Below are 24,997 nucleotides of genomic sequence, written 5' to 3' on the forward strand. Positions count from 1 at the left end.
TGCGGCCGCCTATGCAAGGGCAGGATCCGGCGGGCCACCATGGTGGTGAGAAGGTCGCGGCCAAGGAGGCTGCTCTTCTCCAAAATATCGAGGTGGGGGCAGATCAGCGCCACCTCGGGAATTGGCTTGGGGGTCTTCGCATCCCAGTTCCGCCTCGTCAGCGGAGCGATGTCGAACGGGGGCATGTTGAGGGCATCCTCGGCCGGGTCGGCGCTCTTCACATAGAAGAAGCCCTTCTGCCAATGCTTGATGGGTTCTTCCACACGCATCTGGGGGAAGCCCGACTTCGACCGATGGTGCACCAACGCGGCCCCGCACGGCGTCATCGGGCGCGGCGCCTGGAGCTTCTCGACCTCGAATTTCTCCATGGCGATAGACTGCTGTTTGAAGAAAAACAGGTTGCGCCAGAGATCGACGCGGGCCTCGATCCCCACGAAGCCCTCGCAGAGGACCACGAAGGCCGATAGCTGCAGAATGGCGTTCGACGCCAAGTGATTCGGCTGCAGGCCAAAGAAGTGGAGCCATTCGGCGAAGAAGGCGCTGGTCGGGAGCCCGAAGCCCCGGTAGAAATGCTCGACGAAAACCACGACCTCTCTCGCGACGGGTGCGGGAGCGGTCTCGGCGCCAGGGAGGCACACCAACACTTGGGAGGCCGGGGGCAATAGTCGATGGTGACGGAGCGCTTCTATGTGCCCCTCGCCGACATCACTACCCAGCCAGGCTCCCTGCGAGGATGCCTTCTGCGCCGAGGGCTTCTTCGAGGAAGAACCACCGGCCATGGCTGCGGATGACGGGAACCCGAAGGGGATGGCGAGTGTGCGACTCTGCGGCGACGAAGACGAAGAAGACGAAGTATGCGAGCTCTTTCTCTCTTGGCGCAGGGAGGAAGAGAGCGCGGATGCGGGGCAAGAAGGGTGGTGAATGGCCTCCTCGGAACCCCCGCATGCCATTTAAACCCCCACGAAGCATCGTGGGGAGGGGATCCAGTGCGTTACGGGCCCCCATTAATCCTGTGTATTACGGGCGGTAACGCTTCCCTAAGCCCAACCATCGCGGAGCAAATCCGCAGAGGATCCCCCGCGCGAAGGACGAGGGGGCGTCGTGGTGGGACCCAGGGCCCAGGCCCGGTCCCGTTATCAGTAATCACCATCATTATGCCAGGCTAGGCCTAGCACGTGGCGTTCTCTGAGCGAATTACAATGAGGCCGAGGCGTCGCCTCGAAGCCAAATGGTTTCGAGGCCGGCGCCCTTCGTCACGAGTAGCGGCAAAAATATAAGGACAAAATTGACAAGCCGGTGAGGCCTCCCGCCCGCAGGCGGCAGGCTTCGCCAGCTTCGGGGACTACTGTCAGGGGGATAACTCCGGGGTAGGCTCATGAGGCCTGTTCCTTCATTTCTGGCCCAGAGGACATGAATGTATACACATTCCCAAGTCCCAAGTCTTCTGGCCGGCTAGGCTACACCTACCGGCTAGAGGATGAGGCGGCCATCCCTCTGGCCTGCCAGGCAACCCCCGCCGGCTAGAGTCAAGGCGGCTACCTCTTCTGAGCCGGCCTAGTCCCGCCAGCCCGGCTAGGAAGAGGAGGCCGCACACCAGCCGGCTAGCCAAGCGGGCTAGCCGGCCGCAAATCACAAGTCACATCAGATCATAGGTCAGGATAAGACCTTACGATTAAAGGTAGCTACGCATTAGCAAAGGTACTGGATCGGGGCGCCCGGCAGGTACGAGAGTCGGCGGCCACGCCGCTGACCTACCCCGGCTCTGATCCATCACCTAGCATAGTGTCGGACCGTCACACTCCCACTCCATTACTGCACTCGGCGTGGGGAATAGTGGAGGCGGTCGTACTACCTGCCCATGACGAATCTCGCGGGGCGATGCTTGACGTACAACGCGTGCTCAGCGTCAACCATATGCGAGAGCCTCATTGGCCAGCTGGCGGGTCCCACTGCAAATCGAGACCATGCAGCCGGCGGGCCCCTCAAGCGACAAGACAAGACTCTTGTGGGCCCCTGGCTAGCCGGCGAGGCTACCAGCTGGGTCCCACACTTGTACCCTTTATCCATATTGTAGGCGATGGGTTCGTCTATAAAATCCCCCGGTCGCCCTCCATGCAGGGGGGGCGATCATTCCATAGTCACACCACACTGCACACTCACCAACCACAGAGAGAGAGGCAGAGACGAGCCGGCTGCCCCCCTCTTCCTCCTCCCCACACAGCTCCAGGAGCAATATTGTACTCTGTTCATACACATCAAACACTCTGGCAGGATTAGGGGTATTATCTCTACGGAGAGCCCTGAACCTGGGTACATTGTGCGTCACATGCGTGTACCAACCTTGTTCCCAGCGTCCACCTTTGTCCCTTCGGTTCTCACCGACTTTAGCCTACCTATGGCATATGTTGTGAGTATTCACCGACAGGAACCTATGCATAGGGGTTGGCACACGGTTTGACTCTCCGGTAGAAACTTTGGGGCACTCTTTGAAGTTCTATGTGTTGGTTGAATAGATAATTCTGAGATTGTGTGATGCATATCGTATTATCATGCCCACAGATACTTGAGGTGACAATGGAGTATCTAGGTGAAATTAGGGTCTTGGTTGATATGTATCTTAAGGTGTTATTCTAGTACGAACTCTATGATGGATCGAACGGAAAGAATAGCTTCGTGCTATTTTACTACGGACTCTTGAATAGATCGATCAGAAAGAATAACTTTGTGGTGGTTTCATACCCGACAATAATCTCTTCGTTTGTTCTCTGCTATTAGTGACTTTGGAGTGACTCTTTGTTGCATGTTGAGGGCTAGTTATATGATCCAATTATGTTATCATTGTTGAGAGAACTTCACTAGTGAAAGTATGAACCCTAGGCCTTGTTTCCACGCATTGCAATACCGTTCATGCTCACTTTTACCATTTGTTACCTTGCTGTTTTTGTAATTTCAGATTACAAAAGCCTATATCTACCATCCATATTGCACTTGTATCACCATCTCTTCACCGAACTAGTGCACCTATACAACTTACCATTGTATTGGGTGTGTTGGGGACACAAGAGACTCTTTGTTATTTGGTTGCAGGGTTGCTTGAGAGAGACCATCTTCTTCCTACGCCTCCTGCGGATTGAAACCAAAGGTCATCCACTTGAGGGAAAATTGCTACTGTCCTACAAACCTCTGCACTTGGAGGCCCAACAACGTCTACAAGCAGAAGGTTGCGTAGTAGACATCAAGCTCTTTTCTGGCGCCGTTGCCGGGGAGGCTAGGTAAGCGGCACTCACCTCCCGTCAATGAAGCTCTTTTCTAGCACCGTTGCCGGGGAGGTTTGCGCTTGAAGGTATATCTTTAGATCTTGCAATCGAATCTTTTTGTTTCTTGTTCTTTCGCTAGAAAACAACAACAAAATGGAATTGAGGATGCCTCATATGCTCCATCTTTTCAATGTCTTTCGTAAGCATGATGGGAAGGAAAATTTTGCTCAACTGTTGAAAGAAGAATTACATAGAATGCTTGGCATAGAATATGTGAATGATGAGCATGATTGCAATGTTGTTAGCACGAATTCTTTGAATACCCATGATGCTAATGATATGCAAAGCCACAAGCTTGGGGTGCTATATTTTATGAAGATGATCTTTTTAGTTCTTCCACTTTGAATGATCAAAATCATTTTGATGAAAGCATGCCCCCCTATCTATGATGATTATTGTGAGGATACTTATGCTATAAAGAAGAGGGATGATAAAACTTGTCATACTATCAAGAACCCCTTTGCTAAACTTTGAGTTTTCATTGTGGACACAACTTGTAGTGCTCAAGTCTTTTACGATACTCCCACTACTATTCTTGAGAATAGATTTCCTTATGTGGAGAGTAGTAAAATTCTTGTGCTCGTAGATCATGAAAAGAAAGCCTTAGGTGCTGGTTATATTTTTGAATTCATTCATGATGCTACTAAAAATTACTATGAGATAGGATCATATGCTTCTACTTATTACAATAGTATCAAGCTTCCTCTCCATGTGTTGAAAATTTTGAAGCTATGCTTGTTTTGCCTTCCTATGCTAGTTAATTCTTGCTCCAACAAGTTGTTTGTTCACAAAATCCCTATGCATAGGAAGTGTGTTAGACTTAAATGTGCTATCCATATGCTCCATGATGCTCTCGTTGTGCTTCAATCCTTATCTTTTATGTGAGCATCATTGAAATCATCATGCCTAGCTAAGGGCGTTAAACAATAACGCTTGTTGGGAGGCAACCCAATGAATTTATTTTTTGATTTTTGATTTCTGTTTCACTTTGTCCACACCATCATATTTCTATTATTATTGTGTTTTTTGTGTTTTATTTTGTGTTTGTGCCAAGTGGAACCTTTATGATTGGTTTTGGTGATAGTTGTTCAGTCATGCTGAAAAAGACAAAAACTTTGTGCTCGCGAAATTATTTTTAATTTCTATCCAGAGAGTGATTTTGAGTTTATTCTTGTTACTGCTGCTTGGTATGCAAATTTCCCTAATTTTAATAATTGTTCAGAATTTTTGTAGGTGCAAAAGTATGGTTCTCATTCAGATCATTAGAGACTGTTCTGTTTTTGACAGATTCTATTTTCAATGCATAGTTTGCTTGTTTTGGTGTTGCCATAGATTATTTTGAGTAATATAAATTGTGGAAATAGTAAGATACAGTAGGCATTGTGTGAAAATAATTATGAGTCTTGTTTTGACAGTACCCAAGTGATTGATTTGCTCGTTATCATACTAACCCATCTCAGAAGTTCCGTTAAGTTTTGTGTTGTGAAGTTTTCAAGTTTTGGGTAGAGTTTGGATGGACTATGGAACAAGGAGTGGCAAGAGCCTAAGCTTGGGTATGCCCAAGGCATCCCAAGCCATATTTAAGGATACCAAAAAGCCTAAGCTTGGGGATGCCCCGGGAAGGCATTCCCTCTTTCGTCTTCAATCCATCGGTAAGTTTACTTGGGGCTATATTTTTATTCACCACATGATATGTGTTTTGCTTGGAGCGTCATTTTATTTTGTTGGAATAAGGTACTTAGGATCTGAAATTCTTAGATGGGAGAGTCTCCACATATCCAAATAGTTGTTCAACTACTCATTGAGCTTCACTTATATCCTTTGGAGTAGTTTGTCTTTTGCTCTAGTGCTTCCCTTATATCTTTGTAGAGCATTGCAATGGTTCTATTTTATAGAACTAGTTGAACTCTCGTGCTTCACTTAGATCATTTTGAGAGTATTAAACAGCATGGTACCTTTCTTAGGTTATGAATCTAGTCCTAATATGATAGGCATCCAAAGAGGACAAAAACCTTCATATTCATGTGCATTGATTAGTAAGAGAAGTTTGATTCCTCTCGATTGGTTTTGAGATATGGATATGGTAATATTAGAGTTATGTTCGTAGGGTGTTGTGAATCTAGAAATACTTGTGTTGAAGTTAGTGGTTCCCGTAGCATGCACGTATGGTGAACCGCTATGTTAGGAAGTCGGAGCATAATTGATTTATTGATTGTCATCCTTTGTGTGGCGGTCGGGATCGCGCGATGGTTAACACCTACCAACCCTTCCCCTTGGAGTATGCGTTTAGCACTTTTTTTCAATTACTAATAAAAACTTCCGCAATAAGTATATGAGTTCTTCATGAATAATGTGAGTCCATGGTATAGATGCCCTTTCACCTTCCACCATTTCAAGTCTCTCTAGTACCGCGCAACTTTCGCCGGTGCACAAACCCACCATATACCTTCCTCAAAACAGCCACCGTACCTACCTATTATGGCATTTTCATAGCCATTCCGAGATATACTGACATGCAACTCCCACCGTTCCGTCTCATGACATGTGTCGTCACTTTCATATTGCCATTGCATGATCGTAAGATAGCTAGTGAGATGTTTCAACGTCATATGCTAAGCTAGATCGTTGCACATCCCGGTACACTGCCGGAGGCATTTCTTATAGAGTTATCATTGCTCTAAGTATTGAGTTGTGAGTAAATAAAAGTGTGATGATCATCATTATTAGAGCATTGTCCCATGTGAGGAAATATAAAAAAGCGGCCAAAGATGCCCACCAAAAAAAAGAAAAAAAAGAGGCCAAAGAGCCCAATCAAAAAATGAGAGAAAAACAGAGAAGGGACAATGGTACTATCCTTTTCCACACTTGTGCTTCAAAATAGCACCATGTTCTTCATGATAGAGAGTCTCTTGTTTTGACACTTCCATATACTAGTGGGAATTTTCATTATATAACTTGGCTTGTATATTCCAATGATGGGCTTCCTCAAAATTGCCCTAAGTCTTCGTGAGCAAGCAAGTTGGGTGCACACCCACTAGTTCTCCTTTTGAGCTTTCACACACTTATAGCTCTAAGTGCATCCGTTGCATGGTAATCCCTACTCATTCACATTGATATCTATTGATGGGCATCTCCATAGCCCGTTGATACGCCGAGTCGATGTGACCATCTCCTCCTTTTTGTCTCACAACCTCCACCACACTCTATTCCACCTATAGTGCTATATCCATGGCTCACACTCATGTATTGCGTGAGAGTTGGAAAAGTTTAAGAAAGTAAGAGTGAAAAAACAATTACTTGGCCAATACCGGGGTTGTGCAAGATTTAAATTCATTGTGCGGGATGATGGAGCATAGCCAGACTATATGATTTTGTAGGGTTAACTTTCTTTGGCCTTGTTATTTCGGAAGTTCATGATTACTTTGCTAGTATGCTTGAAGTATTATTGTTTTCATGTCAACAGTAAACTATTGTTTTGAATCTTATGGATCTGAACATTCATACCACAAGAAAGAAGTTACAAAGGACAAATATGTTAGGTAGCATTCCACATAAAAAATTCGGTCTTTATCACTTCCCTACTCGAGGACGAGCAGGAGTTAAGCTTGGGGATGCTTGATACGTCTCCAACGTATCTATAATTTTTGATAGTTCCATGCTATTATCTTGTCAACTTTGGATGTTTTATATGCATGAATATGTATTTTATATCTTTTTTGGGACTATCCTATTAACTTAGTGCCAAGTGCCAGTTTGTGTTTTTTCTGTGCTTTTGACCCTTTTTCAGACGGAGTCCAAATGGAATAAAACTTTGCGATGAGTTTTTTGGACCAAAAGAGACCCCCAAAGCATTGGAAGATGGCCAGAAGAGCCACAAGGGAGTCACAAGCCCAGGAGGCGCCCCCATCCCCCTAGGCCGCACCTAGCAGGCTTGTGACCTCCTCGTGGGCCCAACCGACGTAATTCCACCACCATAAATTCCTATAAATTCAGAAACCCCCAAAAAGAAACCTAGATCGGGAGTTCTGCCGCCGCAAGCCTCTATAGCCACCAAAAACCAATCTGGAGCCCGTTCCGGCACCCTGCCGGAGGGGGAATCCATCTCCGGTGGCCATCTTCATCATCTCGGCGATCTCCATGATGAGGTGGGAGTAGTTCTCCCTCGGGGCTGAGGGTATGTACCAGTAGCTATGTGTTTGATCTCTCTCTCTCGTGTTCTTGAGATGTCTTGATCTCGATGTACCGTGGGCTTTGCTACTATAGTTGGATCTTATGATGTTCTTCCCCCTCTCCCTTCTTGTAATGAATTGAGTTTCCCCTTTGAAGTTATCTTATCGGATTGAGTCTTTGAGAACACTTGATGTATGTCTTGCACGTGTCTATCTACGGTGATCAACTTGCGGGTTTGTGACATTGGGAACCTATGCATATGGGTTGGCACACGTTTGATTCTTGTGAGTACTCGATGTATGTTTTGGTGATCAACTTGCAGGTTCGTGACATTGGGAACCTATGCATAGGGCTTGGCACACAATTTGACTCTCCGGTAGAAACTTTGGGGCACTCTTTGAAGTTCTATGTGTTGGTTGAATAGATGATTCTAAGATTGTGTGATGCATATCGTATAATCATGCCCACGGATACTTGAGGTGACAATGGAGTATCTAGGTGACATTAGGGTCTTGGTTGATATGTATCTTAAGGTGTTATTCTAGTACGAACTCTATGATGGATCGAACGGAAAGAATAGCTTCGTGTTATTTTACTACGGACTCTTGAATAGATCGATGAGAAAAAATAACTTTGTGGTGGTTTCGTACCCAACAATAATATCTTTGTTTGTTCTCCGCTATTAGTGACTTTGGAGTGACTCTTTGTTGCATGTTGAGGGCTAGTTATATGATCCAATTATGTTATCATTGTTGAGAGAACTTCACTAGTGAAAGTATGAACCCTAGGCCTTGTTTCCACGCATTGCAATACCTTTCGTGCTCACTTTTACCATTTGTTACCTTGCTGTTTTTATAATTTCAGATTACAAAAACCTATATCTACCATCCATATTGCACTTGTATCACCATCTCTTCGCCAAACTAGTGCACCTATACAACTTACCATTGTATTGGGTGTGTTGGGGACACAAGAGACTCTTTGTTATTTGGTTGCAGGGTTGCTTGAGAGAGACCATCTTCATCCTACGCCTCCCGCGGATTAATAAACCTTAGGTCACCCACTTGAGGGAAAATTGCTACTGTCCTACAAACCTCTACACTTGGAGGCCCAACAACGTCTACAAGGAGAAGGTTGCGTAGTAGACATGAATCACATCACGTCATTGGCCGTATCATATCACAAGCATACCCTGCAAAAACAAGTTAGACGTCCTCTAATTTGTTGTTGCATGTTTTACGTGGCTGTTATGGGTATTTAATATGATCGCATCTTACTTACGCAAAAAACACAACGGAGATGTGCAAATTGCTATTTAACCTCTCCAAGGACCGCCTCGATCAAAACCAATTCAACTAAAGTTGAAGAAACCAACACCCGTCAGTCATCTTTATGCAACGAGGTTGCATGTCAATCGATGAAACCAGTCTTTTGTAAGAGTACGAATAATGTCGGTCGGGACCGCTTCACTCCAACAATACCGCCGAATCGAGAAAATACTAAGAAGGGCAGCAATTCGAACATCACCATCCACAAAACCCTTTGTGTTCTACTCGAGATAACATCTACGCATGAACCTAGCTCTGATACCACTGTTGGGGAAAGTTGCTTGGGAAATAAAAAAAATCCTACGCACACGAAGACCTATCATGGTGATGTCCATCTATGAGAGGAGATTTGGATCTACGTACCCTTATAGATCGCACAACAGGAAGCGTTAAGAAACGCGGTTGATGTAGTGAAACGTCTTCACGTCCCTCGAACCGCCCCACAAACCGTCCGCGATCCATCCCATGATCCGTCATGTGATCTGTCCGACGAACCATCCCGCGATCCGTCTCACGAACCATCTTGTGGTCCGTCTTCATGATCCGTTCCGATCTAGTGCCGGACGGACGACACGTCCGCGTTCAGCACACGTACCACTCGATGACGATCTCCACCTTCTTGATCCAGCAAGAGGGGGCGGAGAGGTAGAAGAGTTCTCCGGTAGCGTGAAGGCGCTCCAGTGGTGGTGACGATATAATATTGCAGGGCTCCGCCCGAGCTCCGCAGAAATACGATCTAGAGGAAGAACTATGGTGTCTAGATCTGAGTTGCACCTGGAAAAAAGTTGTGTCTCAAAAACCCTCAATACATCTAGTATATATAGGAGGGAGGGAGGGGAGGAGTGATACGTCTCAAACGTATCTATAATTTTTGATGGTTTCACGGTGTTATCTTGTCAACTTTGGATGTTTTGTTTACCTTTTATTTCTTTTTTGGGACTAACTTATTAACTCGGTGCCAAGTGCCAGTTCCTGTTTTTTCTGTGTTTTTGACTGTTTTCAGATCTGATTTTCGAATGGAGTCCAAACGGAATAAAATCCCCAAAATGATTTTTTTTCCAGAACAGAAGAAGATCGAGAGGCTTGAGGGCCAAGCAAGTGGGCCCGCAGGGGGCCCACAAGCCCTGTTGCCGCGGCCAGGGGGAGGCCGCAGCAACCAAGCTTGTGGCCCCCCTAGCGCTCCCCTGCCCTAGGTCTTTGGCCTATAAATTTCCTAAAAATCCAGAAAAAATCAGGGCGTCCACGAAAACACTTTTCCGCCGCCGCAAGCTTCCGTTTCCGCGAGATCTCATCTAGAGACCCTCCCCGGTGCCCTGTCGGAGGGTACTTTGGAGTTGGAGGGCTTCTTCATCAACATCATCGCCCCTCCAATGACTCGTGAGTAGTTCACCTCAGACCTACGGGTCCGTATTTAGTAACTAGATGGATTCTTCTCTCTCTTGGATGTTCAATACAAAGTTCTCCATGATCTTCATGGAGATCTATCCGATGTAATCCTCTTTGGCGGTGTGTTTGTCGAGATCCGATGAATTGTGGATTTGTGATCAGATTATCTATGAATATTTGAGTCTTTGCTGATTTCTTATATGCATGATATGATATCCTTGTAAGTCTCTCCGAGTCTTGGGTTTTGTTTGGCCAACTAGATCTATGATTCTTGCAATGGGAGAAGTGCTTGGTTTTGGGTTCATACCATGTGGTGACCTTTCCAAGTGACAGAAGGGGCAGCAAGGCACGCATCGTGTTGTTGCCATCAAGGGTAACAAGATGGGCTTTTATCGTAGATATGAGATTGTCCATCTACATCATGTCATCTTGCTTAAGGCGTTACTCTGTTCTCATGAACTTAATACACTAGATGCATGCTGGATAGCGGTCGACGTGTGGAGTAATAGTAGTAGATGCAGAAAGTATCGGTCTACTTGTTTTGGACTTGATGCCTATAGATATAATCATTGCCTTAGATAACGTCACGACTTTGCGCCGTTCTATCAATTGCTCGATAGTAATTCGTTCACCCACCGTCTACTTGCTTTCATGAGAGAAGCCACTAGTGAACACTACGGCCCCCGGGTCTATTCACACCTATCGTTTCCACTTTTGCTTTTACTTTGCTTTGTTAATTTGTTGCTTTAAGTTATCACTTGGCAAACAAATCTATAAGGGATTGACAACCCCTTCATAGCGTTGGGAGCAAGCTCTTTGTGTTTGTGCAGGTACTTGTGATATTTGCCTTGGTTCTCAAAACTGAGGGAAATAATTACCGCCGCTGTGCTACATCACCCTTTCCGCTTCGAGGGAACACCAACGCAAGGCTCCAAGGCCACAGGGGAAATCCTTTGCATATTTGCCTAGGAAGTCCCTAAAGGCGTAGCCATAGCAGAAGGATTCCTGGTGCCGTTGCTAAGGAGTATCAAGACAAGAATAGTCTCCCGTCAGCACGCTTGTTAATAGCGCCGTTGGAAGGTCTTTTGTTGCAGTAGCAGAAGTATTTCTGGCACCGTTTCCGGGGAAGGAGAGTTCTATCCAAGTAGGTCTCACAAACTCATCTCTTGCATTTACTTTTTTTGTCTGTTGCCTCTCGTTTTCGTCTCCCCCACTTCACATTTGCCGTTTTCATTTGCCTTTTTCTTGTGCCTTTTTGCCGGTTTTCTTGCTTGCTTGTGTGCTTGTTTGTTTGTTGAAGTCATCATGTCTGAAAACACCAAACTTTGCGACTTCTCGAGTACCAATACTAATGATTTTATTAGTACTCCGACTGCTCCCGCCACTAGTGTGGAATCGTATGAAATCAACGCAGCTTTGCTGAATCTTGTTATGAAAGAGCAATTCTCTGGCCCTACTAGTGAAGATGTCGCATCCCATCTCAATACCTTCATTGAGCTTTGCGATATGCAAAAGACAAGAGATGTGGATAACGACGTGATTAAGTTGAAGCTTTTTTCCTTTCTCGTTGCGAGATAGCGCAAAAACTTGGTTTTCTTCTTTGCCTAAAAATAGTATCGATTCTTGGGATAAGTGCAAAGATGTTTACATATCCAGGTATTTTCCGCCGGCTAAGATTATCTCCTTACGTAACGATATCATGAATTTCAAGCAACTTGATTATGAACATGTTGCACAATCTTGGGAGAGGATGAAGCTTATGATTAGAAAGTGTGCCGCTCATGGCTTGAGTTTGTGGATGATTATACAAATCTTTTATGCTCGTCTGAATTTTGCCTCTCGCAATATCTTGGACTCTGCCTCAGGTGGAACATTCATGGAAATCACGTGAGGAGATGCTACAAAACTCCTAGATAATATCATGACCAACTACTCTCAGTGGCACACTAGAAGGTCACCTGCTAGCAAAAAGGTACACGCTATAGAAGAAATTAACTCGCTTAGTGCTAAGATGGACGAGTTGATGAATTTGGTTGCTAGTAGAAACGCTCCTTTAGATGCTAATGACATGCCACTATCTTCCTTGATTGAGAGTAGCAACGCTAGTTTGCACGTTAATTTTGTTGGTAGGAACAATTTTGGCAACAACAATGCTTTTAGAGGAAACTATGTTCCTATGTCTTTTCCTAGTAACTCCTCTAACTATTATGGCAATTCCTACAACAACACTTATGGAAATCACAACATATTACCCTGTGATTTAGAGAGTAATATCAAAGAGTTCATCAACTCTCAAAAGATTTTCAATGCGTCCATAGAGGAAAAACTACTCAAAATTGACGATTTGGCTAAGATCGTTGATAGGATGTCTTTTGATATTGATGCTTTGAAAGTTAGATGTGCTCCTCCCAAGGTCAACTTGGATGAAACTTTGAAAGCTATGCGTGTCTCCATGAATGAGAGCAAAGAAAAAAACGCCCAAATTCGCGCTAGGCATGAATGGTTTAAAAGGGTGCGTTCTAGTGATGCAAATCACGAAGATCATAAAGTGCTTGGTGTGACTCCTCTTGAATCTTTGTTTTCGCGTGTCAAACCTATTGATGAAGGGGCTGGATATGAATCCACTTTGGTTGAAAAACGCTCCAATGATTCGGAGTCCACCTATCTTGATGATAAAGGTGTGGAGAGTGGAGTAGAAGAAATCAAAATTTTGGGTAGTAATGAAACTCCCACTTTGGATTTCAAGGAATTCAATTACGATAGTTGCTCCTTGTTTGAATGCATTTCTTTTATGCAATCCATTGCAAACTCTCCACATGCTTATAGCCAAAGCAAATCCTTTACCGCGCATATCGTAGATGCTATGATGAAATCTCTTGAAGAGAAGCTCGAATTAGAAGTCTCTATACCTAGAAAACTTCAAGATGAGTGGGAACCTACTATCAAAATCAAGATCAAAAACTATGAGTGCAATGCTTTGTGTGATTTGGGTGCTAGTGTTTCCATAATTCCAAAGTCTTTATGTGATATTCTTGGTTTTCATGAGATTGAAGAGTGTTCTCTTAATTTGCATCTTGCGGATTCTACTGTCAAGAAACCCATGGGAAGGATCGATGATGTTCTTATTGTTGCAAATACGAACTATGTACCCATGGATTTCATTGTACTTGACATAGATTGCCATCCTTCATGTCCCATTATTCTTGGTAGACCTTTCCTAACGACTATTGGTGCTATCATCGATATGAAGGAAGGGAATATTAGATTTCAATTTCCTCTAAAGAAGGGCATGGAGCACTTTCCTAGAAAGAAAATAAGATTGCCTTATGAATCTATGATGAGGGCTACTTATGGTTTGAGCACCAAGGATGACTATACATGATTCCATCACCTTATGCCTAGCTAAGGGCGTTAAACAGTAGCGCTTGTTGGGAGGCAACCCAACGAATCTATCCTTTTTATTTCTGTTTTGTGTTTTCCACACTTTCATAATTCTGTTATGATTGTGTTTTTTGTGTTAATTTTTGCGTTTGTGCCAAGCAAAACCGTTATGATTAGTCTTGGGGATGATCGTTTGGTCATGCTGGAAAAGACAGAAACTTTCTACTCAGGAAAAGAATTTTAATTTTTTTTCTGTAAGAGCTTTTGAGTTGATTCTTTTTTATGCTGATTTCTACGCAAATTTTTCAGACTGTCGTAATTTTTCAGAATTATTGAAGTATCATAAGTATACAAAGTATACAGATTGCTACAGACTGGTCTGCTGTTAACAGATTCTGTTTTTATTGTGTTGGTTGCTTATTTTGATGAAAATATGGATAGTATCGGGGGGTATTAGCCATGGAAGATTGAAAATACAGTAACCCAACATCAACATAAGTATAATTTAAGTTTTCTACAGTACCTAAGGAAGTGGTGGTTTGCTTTCTTATACTAATGTTATCACGAGTTTCTGTTTAAGTTTCGTGTTGTGAAGTTTTCAAGTTTTGGGTGAAGTTCTTATGGACAAAAAGATAAAGAGTGGCAAGAGCTCAATCTTGGGGATGCCCAAGGCACCTCAAGATGATTCAAGGATGCCTTAAAAGCCTAAGCTTGGGGATGCCCCGGGAAGGCATCCCCTCTTTCGTCTTCAATCCATCGGTAACGTTACTTGGGGCTATATTTTTATTCACCACATGTTATGTGTTTTGCTTGGAGCGTCTTGTATCGTAGGAGTCTTTTATTTTTGTTGTGTCACAATCATCCTTGCTGCACACCTAGAGAGAGAGACATGCACTCACTATGATTTTGTCGAGCTTCACTTATATCCTTTGGTAGACAATTCAGCTCACATGTGCTTCACTTATATCTTTTGAGCTAGTTGCTTTTGCTCTATGTGCTTCACTTATACCTTTTAGAGCACGGCGGTGCGTGGCTTGGTAGTTGATCTATGCTATGAAAGTAGTCTCAAAAGGGGTAGTTATCCAAAGGGATACGAAAACTTCCACCTTCATGTGCATTGAATAGTTAGAGAAGTTTGATTCATCTCAACTAGTTTTGAGTTGTGGTTATGGTAATATTGAAGTTATATTAGTAAGGTGTTGTGGATCTAGAAATACTTGTGTTGAAGTTAGTAATTCCTGTAGCATGCACGTATGGTGAACCGCTATGTGATGAAGTCTGAGCATGATTAGTCTATTGATTGTCATCCTTTGTGTGGCGGTCGGGATCGCGCGATGGTTTATACCTACCAACCCTTCCCCTAGGAGTATGCGTTGAATGCTTTGTTTCGATTACTAATAAAAACTTTTGCAACAAGTATAGAGTTCTTCATGACTAATGTTGAGTCCATGGTTTAGATGCACTTTCACCTTCCACCATCACTATCTTCTTTAGTGTCGTGCAACTTTCGCCAGTGCACAAAACCCACCATTAGCCTCCCTCAAAACAGCCACCATACCTACCTACTATGGCTTTTTCAAAGTCATTCCGAGATATATTGCCATGCAACTACTACCATGACATGTGCCACCACGTCTACATTGCCATTGCATGATCGTACGATAGCATGATGTTTCCATTAATGTCCATGCCATGCTAGATCATTGTCACGGTACACTACCGAAGGCATTCCATATAGAGTCATCGTTGCTCTAAGTTTTGAGTTGTAAGTGTGATGATCATCATTGATGGAGCATTGTCCCATGTGAGGAAATAAAAGAGGCCAAATATGCCCACCAAAAAAAGAGGCCAAAGAGCCCATCCAAAAAAATGAGAGAAAAAGAGAGAAGGGACAATGCTACCACCTTTCCACACTTGTGCATATTAAGCACCATGATCTTCATGATTGAGAGTCTCTCGTTTTGTCACCACCATATAGCTAGTGGGAAAGTTTCATTATATAACTTGGCTTGTATATTCCAATGATAGGCTTCCTCAAAATTGCCTTAGGTCTTCGTGAGCAAGCAAGTTGGATGCACACCCACTAGTTTTCTTCAAGAGCTTTCACATACTCTTAGCTCTAGTACATCATTTGTATGGGAATCCCTACTCATTCACATTGATATCTATTGATGATCATCTCCACAGCTCATTGATATGCCTCCACCACACTCCACACCACTTATAGTGCTAAAACCATGGCTCACGCTCATGTATTGCGTGAGAGTTGAAAAGGTTTGAGAAAGTAATGGTATGAAAATAATTACTTGGAAAATACCGGGGTTGAGCATGATTTAAATTCGTTGTGCAATGATGATAGAGCATAGCCAGACTATATGATTTTGTAGGGATAACTTTCTTTTGGCCTTGTTATTTTAAAAGTTCATGATTACTTTGCTAGTTTGCTTGAAGTATTATTGTTTCCACGTTAATAGCAAACTATTGTTTTGAATCTAATGGATCTGAACATTCACGTCACATAAGAGGAGTTACAAAGGACATCTATGCTAGGTAGCATGAAAGCATCAAAAATTCATTCTTTATCACTTCCCTACTCGAGGAAGAGCAGGAGTTAAGCTTGGGGATGCTTCATACGTCTCAAACGTATCTATAATTTTTGATGGTTTCACGTTGTTATCTTGTCAACTTTGGATGTTTTGTTTACCTTTTATATCTTTTTTGGGACTAACTTATTAACTCAGTGCCAAGTGCCAGTTCCTATTTTTTTGTGTTTTTGACTCTTTTCAGATCTGATTTTGGAATGGAGTCCAAATGGAATAAAATCCCCAAAATGATTTTTTCCACAACGGAGGAAGATCGGGAGGCTTGAGGGCCAAGCAAATGGGCCCATAGGGGGGGCCACAAGCCCTGTTGCCGTGGCCAGGGGGAGGCCGTGGCAACCAAGCTTGTGGCCCCCCTGCCCTAGGTCTTTGGCCTATAAATTCCCTAAAAATCCAGAAAAATGAGGGCATCCACAAAACACTTTTCCGCCGCCGCAAGCTTCCGTTTCCGTAAGATCTCGGTGCCCTACCGGAGGGGACTTTGGAGTTGGATGGCTTCTTCATCAACATCATCGCCCCTCCAATGACTCGTGAGTAGTTCACTTCACACCTACGGGTCCGTAGTTAGTAGCTAGATGGCTACTTCTCTCTCTTGGATCTTCAATACAAAGTTCTCCATGATCTGCATGGAGATCTATCCGATGTAATCCTCTTTGGCAGTGTGTTTGTCGAAATCCGATGAATTGTGGATTTGTGATCAGATTATCTATGATATATATTTGAGTCTTTGATGATTTCTTATATGCATGATTTGATATCCTTGTAAGTCTCTTCGAGTCTTGGGTTTTGTTTGGCTAATTAGATCTATGATTCTTACAATGGGAAAAGTGCTTGGTTTTGGGTTCATACCGTGTGGTGACCTTTCCCAGTGACAGAAGGGGCAGCAAGGCACACATCATGTTGTTGCCATCAAGGGTAACAAGATGGGATTTTATCATAGATATGAGATTGTCCATCTACATCATGTCATCTTGCTTAAGGCGTTACTCTGTTCTCATGAACTTAATACACTAGATGCATGCTGGATAGCGGTCGACGTGTGGAGTAATAGTAGTAGATGCAGAAAGTATCGGTCTACTTGTTTTGGACTTGATGCCTATAGATATAATCATTGCCTTAGATAACGTCACGACTTTGCGCGGTTCTATCAATTGCTCGACAGTAATTCGTTCACCCACCGTCTACTTGCTTTCATGAGAGAAGCCACTAGTGAACACTACAGCCCCCGGGTCTATTCACACCTATCGTTTCCACTTTTGCTTTTACTTTGCTTTGTTACTTTGTTGCTTTCAGTTCTCACTTGCAAACAAATCTATAAGGGATTGACAGCCCCTTCATAGCGTTGGGAGCAATCTCTTTGTGTTTGTGCAGGTACTTGTGATATTCCTTCACTGGATTGATACCTTGGTTCACAAAACTGAGGGAAATACTTACCGCCGCTGTGCTACATCACCCTTTCCGCTTCGAGGGAACACCAACGCAAGGCTCCAAGGCCACAGGGGAAATCCTTTGCATATTTGCCTAGGAAGTCCCTAAAGGCGTAACCATAGCAGAAGGATTCCTGCTGCCGTTGCTGAGGAGTATCAAGACAAGAATAGTCTCCCGTTAGCATGCTTGTTTCTATCGCCGTTGGAAGGTCTTTTGTTGCAGTAGCAAGGAGGTAGCCTCAAATCCTCAAGGTTTGGCCGAAATTGGAGGTGGAGGAGTCCTACTCCAATCCTACTTGGAGTAGGATTCCACCTTCCCACTTGGAACACTTTCCACCTTGTGTTTTTTTCTTTCTCAAACCTTATGGGCCTTAGTGGGAACTTATTCCAGCCCACTAGGGGCTGGCTTATAACTTCCCATAGCCCATGAGACCCCTTGGGGCGTGACACCCCTCCGGATGGTCCCCGGTACTCCCGGTACACTACCGATGAGCCCGAAACTTTTCCGGTGACCAAAATAGGACTTCCTATATATTAACCTTTACCTCTGGACCATTCCGGAGCTCCTCGTGACGTCCTGGATCTCATCTGGGACTCCGAACAACTTTCGGTTACCAACACCTATAACTCAACTATACCGAAACGTCACCGAACCTTAAGTGTGCAGACCTGCGGGTTCGAGAACTATGTGGACATGACCCGAGACACTCCTCGGTCAATATCCAATAGCGGGACCTGGATGCCCATATTGGATCCTACATATTCTCCGAAGATCTTATCGGTTGAACCTCAGTGTCAAGGATTCATATAATCCTGTATGTCATTCCATTTGTCCTTTGGTATGTTACCTGCCCGAGATCTGATCATCGGTATCTTCATACCTATTTCAATCTCGTTACCGACAAGTCTCTTTACTCGTTCCGTAATACAAGATCCCATGACTTACACTTAGTCACATTGCTTGCAAGGCTTGTGTGTGATGTTGTATTACCGACTGGGCCCCGAGATACCTCTCCGTCACACGGAGTGACAAATCCCAGCCTTGATCCATACTAACTCAACGGACACCTTGGAGATACGTGTAGAGCACCTTTATAGTCACCCAGTTACGTTGAGACGTTTGATGTTGACAAGGTATTCCTCCGGTGCCAGTGAGTTATATGATCTCATGGTCATAGAAACAAATACTTGACACGCAAAAAACAATAGCAATAAAACAACACGATCAATATGATACGTTCATAGTTTGGGTCTTGTCCATCACATGATTCTCCTAATGATGTGATCCCGTTATCAAGTGACAACACTTGCCTATGGCCAGGAAACCTTGACCATCTTTGATCAACGAACTAGTCAACTAGAGGCTCACTAGGGACAATGTGTTGTCTATGTATCCACACATGTATTTGAGTTTCCAATCATTACAATTCTAGCATGGATAATAAACGATTATTATGAACAAGGAAATATAATAATAACTAATTTATTATTGCCTCTAGGGCATATTTCCAACAGCCATGGCCTTGTGCCACGCCACCTGCGTGCCTGGCCGCTCCTCCCCATTTCCCCCCTCTTTCCTCACTCACTTCCCCTCTCCTTCTCCTCTATCGCCATTGACGCCGTAGCGAGATCACTGTCGACAATGCCCCTCCGACCACAGAAGCGCCTCCCTGAGCTGCCCATCCTCTCCGCCACGACGTGCCGCACCTTCCAGTCAACGGAATCTAGCTGAAGCCCCCTGCATCGCCCTCATCATCGCCAATTCCATCTTCGGTCACCGAAGCTTCTCACCATCGATTCACCGGCTACTAGACTTCCCTGAGCTCGTCGTTGGCCCCATTCTCCTCGTGGTGAGCCGTAGGTTCCATTCCACCTCTCCCCATGGCTTCCCATGCACCGCAACCCCATGCCCGCTCATTCCCGAGCTCCGGCCGCCGCTTGCCTCGTCGCTGGTGCCAGCTCCTGCCACCGCTTGCCTCATCGCCGGTGCCAGCTCGTGCCACTCCAGCCCCTCCTGCTACCCCTGGAAGATGAGCCGCTTCTCCAGCTTGCTATAGCTCCAAACCACATGCGATTTAACCCTGTGTAGCGCCATTTAGGCCATCTCCGGCGAGCCCTCCGCCATGGCTATGCTCGCCGGCAACCATCCACCGTTGGGGGTTGACGTGGCCGACCATTAGGGCCGAATTAGACCCCCACAACCACTGACTAGCGGGCCAGCAACTGGTCAAACCCCAATTAGGGGCTGGTCAGCGCGGGATTAGTCCCAGGTCACTAACCAATGGCCCCCACTGGATTGACCTGGCCCGGCTGGGTTGACCTGCTGACGCAAGCATGAGCTGAGGCTCATGCAATAAATGATTTTCCTCGTTATAAATAAATCCAGAAAATATCCTAAACTTCTAAAAATCATAGAAAATAAAATATAACTCCAAATTAAATAAATAATATATGAAAAATTATCATAAAAATGCAAGGAATCTGTTTATGGCATTTTCATGCATGTTAGAACAACTTTTGTCCTTTGTTTTGGACAAATCAAATAAATGCCATTTAAATAATTATATATGGAGTTTGAATTTGAACCTTTGGTTCAAACTAACTTCATTTAATCCTTAAGCTGGACGCATTAGCTCAATCATTAGCATTATACCATGTCATGATCATGCATCATAGTGTTGCATTTCCATGAAGTAAATATTGTTCTTTTCTTGTTTGCCGGTGTTGCTTCCCCTCAGTAGATGATGGTTCCGGCGATGTGATCGTTGACATTGATGAAGACTCATTTCTACCTTCAGAACTGCCAGGCAAGAACCCCCGCCCCCTGAATATTCCGATACAATCCCATTCTCTCACTCCTCTCTCTTTTACTGCATTAGGACAATCGCGATTCAACTGCTACATGTTCTCGGTAGTTGAACCCATTCCTCTGCATGACCTGTTTTTGCCACAGTAAATAGTTGAAACCACTTAGCATGAGTAGCAACTGCTTGAGCCTTGATGTTCTACCCATCCATGCTTTCTTATTGTGCCTGCTATGCTTAGAGTTGTGTCGGGTCTGATCCATCTGGACGATGAATCAGAATGGTTGTGTTCATGTCCTACAGTGTGAGAGTAAAGGTGTGAATCCAATTTCTTAAAGGTAGCGATGAGAGGCCATGTAGGAGTACATGGTGGGTTGTCTCATTGGGACCTTCCTTAAGAACTGAGTTCTGTGTATGTTATCCAAGACAAGATACTACCACACATTGGGATCCTTAATTGACTCTCTCGGCTTATTAATCACCTAGATCTTTGTCCACGAGTTGCAACTAGTTTTTGGTGTTTGTAGGAAAAGTGTTGGCGACCGTGTTTAGCTCTCCCCGACGGGGTAGGCTTCACTGCAGTAGATACACGGTGGCACGGTGTACCAAGTGGCACCGGGATGGTGGGCTTGGGAACCCTGCGCACATCGTTTGGGACCGTTAAGGAAACTTCAGCCGGAATTCCTTGTCGGTTCAGTCTCAAATAGGTGATAAACCTCGACTAGGGTCTTGTGTGGTTAACGATCGTGGCTGACACCCATGCCAGTGCTTCCGCTTGAAGGTTGCCGAGATGCATGACGTGCAAATGGTGATAAGTGGTGAGAGCGTGTGTGAAGAAGTATACCACTGCATGGTGAATTAATCTATTCGAATAGCCGCGTCCTCGGATATGGACTACTTGGAAACATTACGTGGTACATAAACAATTTAAATGGATACTCTAAAACATGCAAGATAAGTGTGAGTGCTATGGATGGCTTTCTCGTAGGGAGACGATAGTGGATCCATAGTGGTGTATTGAATTGGTGAATATGTGGACTCGTGTGCGCTATCCCAAGTCGAAGAAAGTATTTGTAGACGTAGTATAGGTTATCCAAGAGTCAAAGCTAGCTTGTGATGACCCACAAGTATAGGGGATCAATCGTAGTCCTTTCGATAAGTAAGAGTGTCGAACCCAACGAGGAGCAGAATGATCTGACATGTGGTTTTCAGCAAGGAAATATCTGCAAGCACTGAAATTATCGGTAACAAGTGATTGTGCGGTGAGATGATTCGTACCAAGCAACAAGAAACAAAAGTAGCAACGGTGCAGCAAAGTGGCCCAATCCCTTTTGTAGCAAGGGACAAGCCTGTACAAAGTCTTATAGGAGAAAAAGCGCTCCCGAGGACACACGGGAATTTCTGTCGTGCTAGTTTCATCAAGTTCATATGATTCGCGTTCGTTACTTTGATAGTTTGATATGTGGGTGGACCGGCGCTTCGGTACTGCCCTTACTTGGAAAAGCATCCCACTTATGATTAACCCCTCTCGCAAGCATCCGCACCTACGAAAGAAGAATTAAGACAAAGTCTAACCATAGCATTAAAGTAGTGGATTCAAATCAGCCCCTTACGAAGCAACGCATAAACTAGGGTTTAAGCTTCTGTCACTCTAGCAACCCATCATCTACTTACTACTTCCCAATGCCTTCCTCTAGGCCCAAATAATGGTGAAGTGTTAGGCCCAAATAATGGTGAAGTGTTATGTAGTCGACGTTCAAATAACACCACTAGAGGAAAAACAACATACAACACATCAAAATATCGAACGAATACCAAATTCACATGACTACTATTAGCATGACTTATCCCATGTCCTCAGGAACAAAAGTAACTACTCACAAAGCATAATCATATTCATGACCAGAGAGGTAATGAGTAGCATCAAGGATCTGAACATAAACTCTTCCACCAAATAACCCAACTAGCATCAACTACAAAGAGTAATTAATACTACTAGCAACCTTACAAGTACCAATCGGAATCGCGAGACGGAGATTGATTACAAGTGATGAACTAGGGTTTGGAGATGAGATGGTGCTGATGAAGATGTTGATGGTGACGAGTCCCCTCTGATGAGAGGAGTGTTGGTGATGATGATGGCGACGATTTCCCCCTCCGGGACGGAAGTTTCCCCGGCAGGATCGTCCTGCCGGAGCTCCAGATTGGTTCTGCTCAAGTTCCGCCTCGTGGCGGCGGCGAATCCAGGAAAAAGCTCCTCCCTAATTTTTTTCCAGATGAAACCCTTCATATAGCAGAAGAGGGGGGCAGTGGGCCAGCAGGCTGCCCACAAGCCCCCTTGGCGTGGCCTGGGGGGTGGCCGCACCGTGCATGCTTATGGCCACCTGCTCGCGCCCCTCTGGCACTTCTTCGGCCCAGTATTTTTTATAAATCTGGAAAAAAATCCTCGTTGATTTTTACGGCGTTTGGAGTTGCGCAGAATAGGTATCTCAAGTTTTCTCCTCTTTCAGGCCAGAATTCCAGCTGCCGGCATTCTCCCTCTTCATGTAAACCTTGCAAAATAAGAGAGAAAAGGCATAAGTATTGTACCGTGAAGTGAAATAACAGCCCAAGAAGCGATAAATATCAACATGAAAACATGATGCAAAATGGACGTATCAACTCCCCCAAGCTTAGACCTCGCTTGTCCTCAAGCGAAAGCCTAGCTCAATAAATATGTCCACATGTTTAGGGAGAGATGTGTCGACAAAACAAGATACAAACATGCATGCATCATGATAATGATCAGAACAGCCATACCAACATATAATCTCTTATACTAAAGTGATAATTGCCTCACAAAGTAAAGCATGGATCAAGAACCTTACCAAGAAGTAACAACCGATAGCCTTTAGTGATTGAAGCAATTGCAATTTATCACAGCATCAGAAAGAGTCAAATAAGAGCTTATAAAGCAAATCCACATACTCAATCATTATTTCGTTCTCTACAATTGCTACAACTCACGTGGTACTCATGAGATCAAAGTTTCAGCTGGACACAGAGAAAGATAGGGGCTTATAGTTTTGCCTCCCAACTGCTTACCTCAAGGGTAATGTCAACAATAATAATTCATGAATACTTACTTCCAAGTTGACATATGAATATAGATCTTTCCCAAGCATATGACGTTAGCCAAGATAAAGGAAAAATAAGGAATTGGTGAAGATCACCATGACTCTTTCAGGGACAAAAAGTAAAGGTACAAGATAGGCCCTTCGCAGAGGGAAGCAGAGGTTGTAATGCGCTTTTGAGGTTTGGATGTGTGTCCTCTTAGTGCGGAGGAACGTCACTTTATATTGCCTCCTGTGATAAAGAACTTTATTATGCAGTCTGTCGCTTTTATGTCTTTCTCATCACAGGTTTGTATAAAGCTTATTTTCCACACACTAATAGATCATACATATTATAGAGCAATTTTTATTGCTTGCACTGATGAAAACTTACTTGAGGGATCTTATTCAATCCATAGGTAGGTATGGTGGACTCTCATGGCAAAACTGGGTTGACGGTTTATGGATGCACAAGTAGTATCTCTACTTAGTGCGGGAGGTTTGGCTAATATGAGGTGGAAGCAATCGTCACATGCTAAGGGATCTCTAATCATATAACATTGTTCGGGGCCAAGCAAACACAATTCATTATGTTGTCTTCCTTGTCCAACATCTACTTCTAGGCATGCAATAGTTTAGTGAGTGTTCACAATCGTAGATGGTGTCAGAGATGATGTATTTATATGTGAACCTCTCCTTCCTTATCACTTCCTATTAATTGCAACAATGACCAAGGTCTAGGTTTGTCTACCATCAACAAGTTTCAATCATCATCCCTTTTATATGTGAAGCCATCACTTCCCATAAGATCATTACATGATCTTTCATGCTTTTGTTCTTTTCTCACTCTTTTGATCATGGCAAGAGGCAAAGCCCTTCAACTAAGACACTCTTTATTATATGGCTCATGAGCTCGAATACATCGGGTGTGACACAAAGCAAAAATAAAGACTAAAACACTAAGACTTTTAAACTACTAGAGAAAAAGAAAACTGAAAAAAAAGAAAAACTTAAAACAAGGGTAAAGGCAAAAGGTGTGATGGTGATACGATACCGGGGCAACTCCCCCAAGCTTGGCACAAGCCAAGGGGACTGTTGCTATCCCACAGACAACATCGCCAGAAGTTGACGCGTTGACAGAGACTGGGCTTCCATTGGTTCTTCCCTTGAAGAGGAAAGGGTGATGCAGCACAGGAGCAGTAAGTATTTCCCTTAGTTTGAGAACCAAGATATCGATCCAGAAGGAGGGTCTCGTCAAGTCCAGAGTACCTGCGCAAACACAAACAAGCTTGCACCCAACGCTTCAAAGGGGTTGTCAATCCCTTCAAGATTGTTTGCAAAGTGAGATCTGAAGGCGGAAAGTGCAACGAAGTAAAAAGTGTAAGGCTGAAAATATGGTGTGCAGTAGATCCTGGGGGCCATAGTGTTCACTAGAGGCTTCTCTCAAAATAGAAAGTATTACGGTGGGTGAACAAATTACTGTCGAGCAATT

Source organism: Hordeum vulgare, chromosome 2H (assembly GCF_904849725.1).
Source record: "Hordeum vulgare subsp. vulgare chromosome 2H, MorexV3_pseudomolecules_assembly, whole genome shotgun sequence".
NCBI classification, from domain to species: domain Eukaryota; kingdom Viridiplantae; phylum Streptophyta; class Magnoliopsida; order Poales; family Poaceae; genus Hordeum; species Hordeum vulgare.